Source organism: Gossypium hirsutum, chromosome D04 (assembly GCF_007990345.1).
Source record: "Gossypium hirsutum isolate 1008001.06 chromosome D04, Gossypium_hirsutum_v2.1, whole genome shotgun sequence".
In the NCBI taxonomy this organism is placed as follows: Eukaryota; Viridiplantae; Streptophyta; class Magnoliopsida; order Malvales; family Malvaceae; genus Gossypium; species Gossypium hirsutum.
The window spans coordinates 25,529,097-25,540,956 of record NC_053440.1 but is presented as its reverse complement, the minus strand read 5'-3'; positions in this window follow the sequence as shown (position 1 = coordinate 25,540,956).

Below are 11,860 nucleotides of genomic sequence, written 5' to 3'. Positions count from 1 at the left end.
GAATTGCCATTCTATGGGATTGACGTGATCTTGGGATAGGTTGGTTGAATAAGTGTAAAGCCAAGATCGAATTCGATCTAAAAAGAGTCAACTTGCGAAGTAGTAAAGACAAGGAAGTTGTGGTGGTTGGTGAGCAAGCTCAATTTATGTCTAAAGTGGTTTCAACATTGAAGGCAGAAAAGATGTTGGGTTAAGGCTACGAATCCTATCTCACTTTTGTGATGGGTTTGCAGGATGTGGCGAAAGAGGTTCGTGAGATACAAACTATGAAAGACTTTTCTGATGTGTTTCCTTACAAGTTACATGTATTACCTCTAGACTGCAAAGTGGAGTTCACCATTGAATTGTATCCTAGTTGTTCACCAGTGTTCATTACATCATATCACATAGCACCCATGGAGCTTAAGGTGTTAAAGATATAACTTCTTGAGCTGCTTGATAGAGGCTTCATTCAACCAAGTATTTCTCCTGGGGGTTTTCCAGTGTTGTTTGTAAAGAAGAAGGATGGTAGCTTAAGGATGTGTATTGGCTACTAGTAGTTGAATAAATTGACTGTAAAAAACAAGTACCCATTACCAAGAATTGATGATTTGTTTGACCAGTTGTGAGGAGCCATAATCTTTTCGAAGATTTATTTGTGATCTGGTTACTACTAGCTTAGGGTGGAGGAATCTGATGTTTTGAAGACAATATTCAGAATAAGACATGGGCACTACGAGTTTTTGGTGATGCCCTTTGAGTTGACAAATGCATATATTGCTTTCATGGACCCAATGAATTGAGTGTTTCATGAATACCTGGATTGATGTGTGGTAGTGTTCGTCAATGACATTTTGGTGTATTCACAAAGTAGGGAAGAACACGATACTCATCTGTGAACTGTGTTGCAAGTTTTGTGAGAGTAGCAGTTGTTCGCGAAGTTCAGTAAGTGTGGGTTTTGACTTAGGGAAATTGCATTCTTGGGGCACATAATGTCAACTCGAGGGGTTTGCGTAGACCCAAAGAAGATTGAAGTCATTGTAGAGTGGAGATCGCCAAACAGTGTTACTGAAGTGTGAAGCTTTTTAGGGATCGCAAGATACTATCTCAGGTTTGTTGAGGGGTTCACCACTATAGCTATAAGCCCCTAAACCCGACGTAGACGTTATGGTCGAATCTCGAATATCACATTGGCCATGATAATGTCGTAGAAAATGTTTAGCTATTTTATTTCAAAAATTGCTATCTCTTTTATTTAAAATTGGCGTTTTATTTATTTGAGAAACTTTAAGATAATTTCAAAAATAGAATAACTTTGAAAAGTCTAAGTTTGAGCGTTTGAAGTAAATTTTTTAATTTGAAAATGTTGTAGAGAAAAAATTGACAAAAATCGTACTAGTTGGTTCAAAATCATTATTTGATATATTTCATCTACTTAACTGAATAAAAGGATTTAAGTTTAGTAAAAACGTCTTCTTGAATTTGGTATAAAATCATTGGGTTGAAATCGTAATTGTATTGAAAATTTTAGTTTTTTGTATCGATTTGATAAACCATTCTTAATAAATGTTTTGAAACCAAATCATGCAAAATCAATCCAAAACCCAAATCAATGTCCCATGCCACAGTCCACAAATAATAAATAAACAATCCCAAAATACCAAATAATAACGTATAAAAGTTTATACGTAAATGTCTAAGTAGTCCTTCGTAAGCCCAACCCTTGCCCTAACCTCGTGGGTTATCTAAAATGTCACGAAATTGAGGGGGTGAGCTTTTAAAGCCAGTGTGAATTCAACATAAAAGAAAATAATATTGAAGTCATACATTTCATAATTATAGCAACATTTATATTTCAACATAATTTTACATATAGCAAGGTGCATGAGGATGTCCATCCAAAGCCTTTTTAGAAATCAATGCAAGTTTGTCAAAAACATTCCTACGTATCTCTGCTACACACCTAATGGGAACTGTGTCCATATTGTAGTAAACATGTAACTATTTTCTATTTATTTGAACGATGAATAAATAAATAAAGTTAATTTCACATTTCACTATTATGTATTTTGTATTTTTGTCTTTTATATTTTGCATTCATAGCAACATTGTGATAAGAAAATATTAGCTCATTGTTGTCTAAGTTCAAACTGAAGATACATGGCATTCTAAGAATGTTTACATTGTAAGAAAGACAACTTACTTCAGTAGATAATCTAAATAAGTCCATAATCCCGTAAAAGAATCAAAGTGAGCATTTGATTCAGATATTGAGGAGGATTATTAAGTCGTTTACAATTTCAATTAGGGAGATGGCTAGTCTTGGCTATCGGGGCAGTTGACTCCACAGGTATAGACATAGATGTATTCATTGGTAGAATGATACATTGGACTAGACTCGAGATAAATTAATTCTGAATCCGTTTGTGAATTAATTCAATTGTGACGTTCATGGTGTGATTTACCTAAATCTTGAGTTAGTGAATGACCATGCGTATTGATCGGTTGTTTAACGTCACAACAATAATGTGCAAGCGTACACTGTCTATGCAAGTATAGTAGATAGATGTGAGTCTGTCAAATATCAATTCCACAAGGATGGTTGCCTTTTGTCTATTAATGCCGGTGCAATAACTAGATAGAAATGAGATAAATTGTGAGGATACTTGTCGGAGCAGCAACTTGAAAATAGTAAAATAAAATATGATAATGATAAACTAGGATCCCCAACATGAATCTTCAGCAGAATACTAAGTGCTCACAAGGTATAAAAGGGTAGGTGATTGTCGAGGCAATAAATTTCAATATATATCTTACCAAGTGTCACTTTTCTATTTAATCTGAGACTTGAACATGCACATTAACCTCACCTTCCGATGATGGCAATATGGCACTATTAAGAACAAATGGACTACATTCCTCTAATCCTCACTCAACTTCTGTTGTAATGCTTGTTGGCTCAAACTGTCACTGCACTTTCCAGTGTCAGTGATTGCAATAACGCTTTCATGTTAAGAAACATTCAAACCCCAAGATTAAACAATAAAATCAAGATTGAATAAGATAACATTTAACTAAGAATTCATGTGTACTTCCATACAAATAGAAAATAGAGAGTAATCACCAGCATTTAGAAATAAATAAGAAAGAATAGAGTAGAGAATACTATCCCTAGACAACTCGACTGAATCTCACTATTCCCTCTTATCTAGCACTTAAGTCTTCTTGTCAGAAGCTAATCTGCATCAATTTTCACGTTGGCTCACCCGTGAGAGGCTTAAGCTGCCATAGCCGCAAGCTTTAAGGTAGGATGAAGAAGATAATTGTCAATAAAAAGCTCTCCTCGTTATTTTTCTTCTCACGTCAACCTTTTAGACCTCTTCTAGCAGTAAAGGTGTCATTTCCTTAGAATTATTCTATCCTTGTACGTACAGGTTGGTTATACCAGATTGGACAGCTCACGCATTTTTAGTTCTTATCCAGATAGCTGTCAAGTGTGACGACAATTCTGGACGCAATCTAGAATTAACTCATGTAGCGACATTAATGCAAAAAGATAGCAAAATTAATGATAAAATAAGCTAGGATTCACTGTATTATAAAATGCAATTTACTAAACTTAAAATACTAAAATATATGCTAAGGACAACTAAATGGGAACAATTTAACCAATCAGTAAGGAAGAAAACCTATGTCCTTTCTAGTGCTGTCACGTATGCAACTCATGTGCTTTGATATAAGTAGAGGCTAATGATAAAGAATGAGGCGTATGAATACATAAGCGGATCATAAAGTTTGTTTAATTCATGGATTTGACTTAGGGTTCTAGGCGTTTTGAAAGAAACTTGGATTTTAAAACAACCTGAAACGCAAATGAATTCAAGTCAGATAAAAAAATAAAGAAAAAAATTAAAAATAAATAATCAATATGAGTAAAATATAATAATGAGATAATAGATTAGAATAATAAAGAAGAAAAGATAGAACGTGGCATGTAAAAGTCCTAAGAAGCCTTGGAAACAAGAAGAATCCACAACTCCCTTCAAGCAGCTCTAATTTCTCTTCCAAGAAAGAAAAATTGGCAAGAAAAATTTTGAAGATGATCTCCACAATCTGAAAATATTGTTAAAACTCTTCTAAAAAAACTCAAGAGAAATTCTTGAAAGAAAAACTTAAAGAGAATTTATTAACTCAAAAGAGAAGTTGAATAATAATCAATTGTGTATGTATACGGGTGGACATTCATGCTACTTATAGGCCCCCAAAATAAGTTTTTCTAACCCTAATAGAATAACTAACATGACAACTCATCAAATAAAAAAAATAATTCTAATTGTGAACTTTTAATGGGAATTCAGCCAAAGGAATTAAATAGGCTATTTGGGCTAAATTCTTACATGATGATCCACCTATTAAAATAAAATTGGACCTATAGTTTAAATATTTTACAATTTGGGCCACTTTGATAAGTTGGCTTGAAATTCAATTAAATTACTTTTCAAAGTTCAGGATGGGCTTGTAGACATCTTAATGGGCCATTTTTCAAGAACTTGGTCTTATGATTCGTTTGCTCTCAAAATTGGCTCGTTCAAGCTCGTACCTGAAATCCAATGCGCCTTGGCTACAAGATGCGATTTCTTGGACCAAGATTTCCAATATTTGAAATCTTGATTTTCTTGATTCTTTAAATTGTCTGAAATAGCAAAATTGGACCAAGATTCGGTTTCTTGATTTTCTTGAAAACAAGAAAGTGAATCTTGATTTTCTTTTTCGGTCGTGTGCATAGCTAGGGCCTTGGTAACAAAGTCTTGAATAGTCTCATTCAATCTTGATTAGATTTGCTTAGCTTTTGACCTCATTATTGGGCATTGAGAAAATTTGCGCCCATCACGTTCATGAGCTTGATTTTGGGCCTTGTGACTCGTATCATTCCCGTCTTCCTAAAAAAGATTCGTCCTTGAATCTGAAACATGACAAGGAGATAAGTCCACAATATTAAAAGTAGAACTTATATTGTGCTCACTGGCCAGATCTATTTGATAGGCATTGTCATTGATCCGCTTGAGTACTTGGAAAGACTCATGTCTATCATGGCCATTGAATTGGATCGAGCTACTCTTATCACTTATGCTCTAAATATGATCAAGCCCATAGCTGGTATGTTGGATACATGACTTATGTATGGCATGGCTTTACTATCAACAGTGGAATTCATAGCTCAATTAAAGAGTTAATGATATGTTCTCATTGATATTGTGTGGATTGATAAATATGGAACGTGGCCACGGGTTGCTTGTTCTCAAACGAGGAATTTATCAGACTCATTTGTTGTAGTGATCATATTAATCATTAAAAAGACACAATGGTGACAATTAGATAAAATAGGATTATATTGAGTGAACAGATTTAACTAAAAGGAATCAAGGATATCTTATGAGGGTAACACATACACGACAAGGTCATTGGACAAAATAGTTGGATGAATTTTTTCGTAAAGAGTATACAATAAGGGGTTTTCAATCATGGTACTTCTTGTGGGTGGACTCCATGATTAAGTAATTGTGAATTATTGAAATGATGCTTCTGGACATAATTGCAATTACTAAAGCCTGATTTTATAAGTCCGATTAGTCCCTCCGCTAGCTCAACAAAAGTTCGATCAAACTACATTTGAATAAGAAGAAAATTATATGACTTTGGAAATAATTTAATTGGGTCAATTTATTCGATGAAGAATTAAATTAAGTGGTCGTGAGAATTATTCAACTAGAGAATTTGATTAAATAATTTTGTTGAAAAATTAATTTGGAAATCTAAGTGATTTTTGGAAAAATTATTTTTGATTAAGTAAAATTAAATTAATCAAATTAATTATAATTAATATGATATTTTTGGAAATCAATTTTCAAGTCAAACAAATTGGCCCAATGGGTAATTGAACTTGAAAACTGGACCTGAGATAATAAATTGGGCCTGAGAGCCCAAAAATCAAGACCAAGACCCAAAATCTGGTCAAACTATGCCCGGTATGTGAAATCGGGGCTAACGGTCCAACTGATGGCTAGAATGAACTAGTCGAGTCGTGTAACACCCTGAAATTTGGGCCTAGAAGTATTGGGCCTTGAGGAAGGGAACGGTTTGGAAACTGTGTACAAAAGTATGTCTGCTTCAGTGGTTAAGGGTCCTGAGAAGTGTTGGAAAAGTCTTGGGTTCAAACCTGGGCTTTAGCAAAAATTTTGGTTTTAAGTGGATAAAACCCTGGATGCTTGGATGTAGGCCTTTTAAATTATTGTGTTAAAAAAAGGTCGTAAGGAAGCATGTGGTATAGTGGTTGTTGCGTCATTAAGGTTGCAAGGGAGCCTTGGTTCAAGTCTTGGCTCTTCCAATTTATTTTAGTTTTTCTTTTAAAGGAACCTAGACTTTGGCCTTTAGACCTTTTAGTTAATTGAAGACAAAATGTGACACAAAAGAGCTTGTGACAAGGAGGCAAGTGGTGTGTTGAGCTATTGAAGGGGGCTTGGGTTCAAATCCCATTGCAAGCAAAAAGGATATTTATTTTGCTAGCATGAGGCGACAGGAGTTCGAGGTGGATTCGAACTCTGTAGGGTGAGAGTTTGAATGGGTCTTGGAGGTTGTTATGGAGGATATAAAGGAAGGATATTTGGAGAGATTTAGGGAGGTTGTTGTTGTGGAGAGCTATATATCATCATCTCATTTGTTCCTTGTTCTAAATGGGGGAGATCGGTGAGGCTTTCAAGGTATTCGTCGCTTTCTCCAAACTACATTGCCTCTATTCCTAATTGGTGGTGGTCGAGGTTTATTGGCACATTGCCTGGGAAGGAACCAAGGGTTGCCTCTATTCCTAATTGGTGGTGGTCGAGGTTTATTGGCACAGTGGAAGGAACCAAGGGTGCAATGATCATTGATTTGTAGAATAAGAGTGTTCGGATCGAAGGGAATTTGTAAATCGCATCAGGTGTGTAAACTCCCCACTATAACTATAGAACGGAAAAAGCTGAAAAGTTGAAATACGATGTTTGAGACCACACGAGCATGCGATCACTCGTTTGGAAACCCGAACCTGCAAATCATGGGTGATAAACTGTGGAGGCCTCCATGAGCATTTTCATGGGCTTAGGCCGTAATGGGCGACATTGGGTCATATGGGCTCAATGGGCTTGTGGGACTCACACGGATGAAACCCACTATTTGTGGCAAATGCTAGACTGGGCTATTTAGATCTCATAGTTATGGTGAAATCTGGGCTGAAGCCACACGAGTAATGGGCCTTGGGCCCATTTACATTCTTGTGACGAATTAGGTTACTGAGTCACTCGAGGCAACTGCGGACATTTCGAGAGGTCAATATCTGGACTGAAATACCCTCGATGGGTAAAATGACCGAAATGCCCCCATAGGGTAAAACAACCGAAATACCCTCGATGAGTAAAAGGACTGCAATGCCCCTATAGGGTAAAATGATTGAAATACCCCAGTAGGGTAGAATACCGAAATACCCCCATAGGGTAAAATGATCGTAATATCCCTGTAGGGTAAAATGACCGTAATGCCCCTGTAGGGTAAAATGAACGTAATACCCCTGTAGGGTAAAATGACCGTAATACCCTGGTGGGTAAATGACTGATTTGTCTATGTTTGGTATGATTGATTTGTCTGTGATTTGAATGAATGATTATGAGCATGGCATTCTGCATACACGACATACTTTATGGGGTTGGGAAACTGTTATGGAGGAAGTATTGTACTGGTGGTTCTGCCACAATCACTGTTACTGGTGGCTTGGCCACATATACTATTACTAGCAGCTTTGCTGTGATACTGTTGTTGGCAGCTTTGCTGCGATGCTACTGATGGCTTTGTCCTGATCATAGTACCGTTACTAATGGCTTTGTACCGATCATAGTACCGTTACTGATGGCTTTGTACTGATCACATGACCATTACTGATGGCTATGTACCAATCATTTCACTGTTACTGATGGCTGTGTGCCAATCATATCACTGCTACTAATGGCTTTGTGCCAATCACATTACTTAATTATGGCTTGTAGCCATTATGTTTATAGCTTATAGCTATCTTGTTTACGGCTCTTAGCCATTCTAACTACTGGCAGCTCTACTGCATTATTACTACTGGCAGCTATGCTGCGATATTGTTGTGAGAGTTGGGTGGGTCGACTCTGTCCCCACATGGTGTGTTGGGTTGGTACGGGTGGTGTGTTGGCTAGATTGGGATGGGTTTGCATACTTGCACCATACTGATACTGTATCGGGCTTAGGCCCACCCTGTTTTTGTATTGGGCTAAGGCCCACACTATACTGTTACTGTTAAAGGGCTTTGGCCTAGACTGATTATGTTTTGTATGCCGACTGTTTGATAAGGGATTACACAATGAGTTTTCGTAAACTCACCCTATCCTCTTAACTGTGCAGGTAATCCTCAACCATAGTTGATTCGATACTACGAGGGACTCGGTGGTGGCCATACAACCGCATCAACTTTCGTTTTTAGCTTTTGATTTATAAGTAACTGAATTTGGGTATTTTTACGTAAAAAGGCCTCTTTAAAGTTCTAAACTTTAAATTGGGGTTTTTATTTATTTAGTTTGATATAAACTGATAGTTGTAGAATAAGACGGGTTTTCAAAAGGTAATCTTTTTCAAAGACACCACGTTTCCGCAATAAATGAGATTTTGGAAAATTTATAACGTTTTAAAAGTGATTAGTTTTTAATGATGCGCGCTTGGAAATGAACAACTCGTTTTGGAATCACCGTTTAATAACAAATGATTAATTGATTTTAAAGATTTCAGCAACAACAAGTTTTACGCTAAACACCTCAATGTGACACCACCAGATTCGGCCATAACTCCTAGGCTGGGTTTGGGGTGTTACAGGTCGTCACTGACCTGGACCGAACTGCCAGCAGTCAAATCAGCTTGGCCTACATCACCAGACACGGTGGTGTCGTTGATTGCATAGGTGGTGTTTCGGTGGCCGGCGGTGGTTGGTCTTCGGTGGTGGAGCAATGGAAGGGTTACACTCCTACTTTGACTTTACCAAAGAATTTGATTTTAGATTAACTATTCCAAAAATAATAGTTTAATAGTTTAATATTAAATTGAATTTAATACTTATATTAATAGTATTTTATTAATATAATATTAAAGTGATTATCTTATTATTAAATTAAATTTAATATTTATCTTGTAGATAAACATTCTATTATTTTAATAAGATAATATTAAATGTATATAATATTTATATATTAAATTTAATCTATTATTTATCGTAATAAATATTATATTAATTTAATAGTAAAGTGATTAAATTTAATCATAGTTGAACTCTGTAAACTCTTCCTATCTAAAGAGAGCCTTGGGTCATTATTTTACATAGACTTGAATTCAAAAGAAAGTTGTAGAGAGAAAATTCATTAAAGATATTATTTTAGAAAATTTATAGAGATATTTTTCTAATTTACAACTTGACCCAAAATTTTAAAGAAATTGCAAAATTACCCTATTAGTAATTTTGTGAAAATTTTTCTGATTTGAAGCAAGCCTACATTCAACAGACATGAGCTTGAGGATAATAGGGAAGACTACTCGATCGAAGCACTCATCATAGACGAATTGAAAAGGAAAAATTTTGATTAGGTGTTTATTACTTTAGATGTCACAACCAATATCTTGTTTTCAAATTTTTTTTAAAACTCTGTTTTCCCTAAATTTATTTTCCGTTACGTTTTCCAAACTCGTTTTTTCCAACAACACCAATAAAGAGTTCCCCAGAACTCGTCCATCAATAAGACAACACAATGTGGCCAAGCCACTCAATATAGCAGACAAGCTGCAGATTGTGGTCAAACAACTCAATAACGTTGGGCTAAGCCACTCAATATTGCAGACAAGCTGCACGTTCTGGATAAGCCATTCAATAACGTTGTGGCCAAGCCACTCTGATGCAATACCAGCCGCATCATGTTACGACACAACTCGTTGACATCGAGATTGGCCCAAACTCGCGGGGCCTAAGGGCAAAATGAAACTTTTAATTTTAGTTTGTTAATTTGGTTGCTGGAATAAGGACTTTAATTCATTTATTTTTGTGTCTTTAATTATGTTTTAGTTTTAATATCATTAATATGCATCTTTAATTAATGTCCTGCATTATTAATCTACATCTCTTAACTATGACATGCATTATGTAACTCACACGTTAGTTTAAGTCTGCGTCATTAAATTAAGTCTTGCATTAAGTAACTCATTTGTTCATTTAGTTTACATCCTAAACCTTGCATTTAAGCATCTTAGTTGTTTAATATGTTTGAGTTTGTTTATATAAGTATGTTATTTAATTGGCTGTTACATTTTAATGCATAAATTAATATGTGTTTATTTTAATTTTAAATAAGGTGATTTAAGTTGCATGTTCAATTAATTTGTGTGCATGAGTGTTATTAAATATGTTATTTTTTAGTGTTTTAAGTTACTATTTAATCTTAAATATCTATTTTGCAGGTGACTTTTCATATGATTAAAGACTCTTCAAAGTGGGACAGTTTCAAAGCTTTTAAAAGAACATTAAGGAGACTGTTTAATAGACCAAAAGAGACTCTTAAAGTATGAACGTTTTTGGAGTCTTAAGTCTTCATCATAGTGCCATTTAAGAGGATGTTACACAAGCTTTTATCATGTGGTTACAAGGGAGCTTAAGGGACATCAATCAAAGACATTAAGGATGCTTAAAGTCTTCATTAAGGAGAATTAACATACCTTTTCAACTACATCAGGTTCCAATGAAGAGACATGACTCATTGGCTTCCTTACATGAGTTTAATATGAAATTAAAGCTTGTAATAACTTTATTTAATTGCTGAAGGTGAAAGGTCACAAATAGACATTTGAACAATCAAAATAATGCCTATGAATAGTTTGTAAGAAGACATTGTTTGAGGTTAGATAACTTTTGAATTTTTATCAAATTTTATGAACTTTGTGTTCTTGAGTGAGTTTATCTCCTCTCCAAATTTTGTACAAGTCTCGTTGACTTATCTAGCATGCTAGTGGCGTCTCCCGACTTGTTTTCGAACTTATCACTGTAACCGGGTGTGGCGTTCAACAACTTTCTATTTTGCAAAACCACCTTAGACGATATAGGAATCAGGGTGACACTTTTTATTGTTGAATCATTCCTGACGTTTGAGTTCGATTATCCATCCCCACTATCTATCTTAAAACTTGTCTATCTTTATTTTATCCTTAAACTGAGCCATTAAACACACCACTTCCTTTGTTTCTATCCTAAGCCAAACCTACCAACACTATAACCATTCATCTAAACCCTTGAAAGCTTCCGCAACCCTTAGCCTAAATCACCCGTTTTTGACAACTCTAACTACTACTCGTCGACGATTGGGCAAACTTTGTGCAACGACTCGACTCACCTGGGTCGGATCACATCACACTCAATATTGCAGATAAGCTACATGTTGTGCACAAGCAATTGAATAACGTTGTGGCCAAGTTGAATATTGCAGACAAGCTGCATAATGTTATGGCCAAGCCACTGAATATTGTAGTAAAACTGCAAAATTGCATAAATTAGATCTGTATGTTAAGTATTTTCAGTGGGCATGCTTAACATGCGAATCAGATTTATAGTCAACACAGTCAACATGCGAATCAAATTTATAGTCAACACAGTCAACATGCTCAACATAGTCAACATGCTTAATGTAACACCCCGAATTTTGGGCCTTGAAGAAATAGGTTTTGAATAAGAGAACAATTAGGAGACTGCACATAAATGTTTAGTTGTGCAAGGAAGTGACATAAATGAATGTTTGCTTCAGTG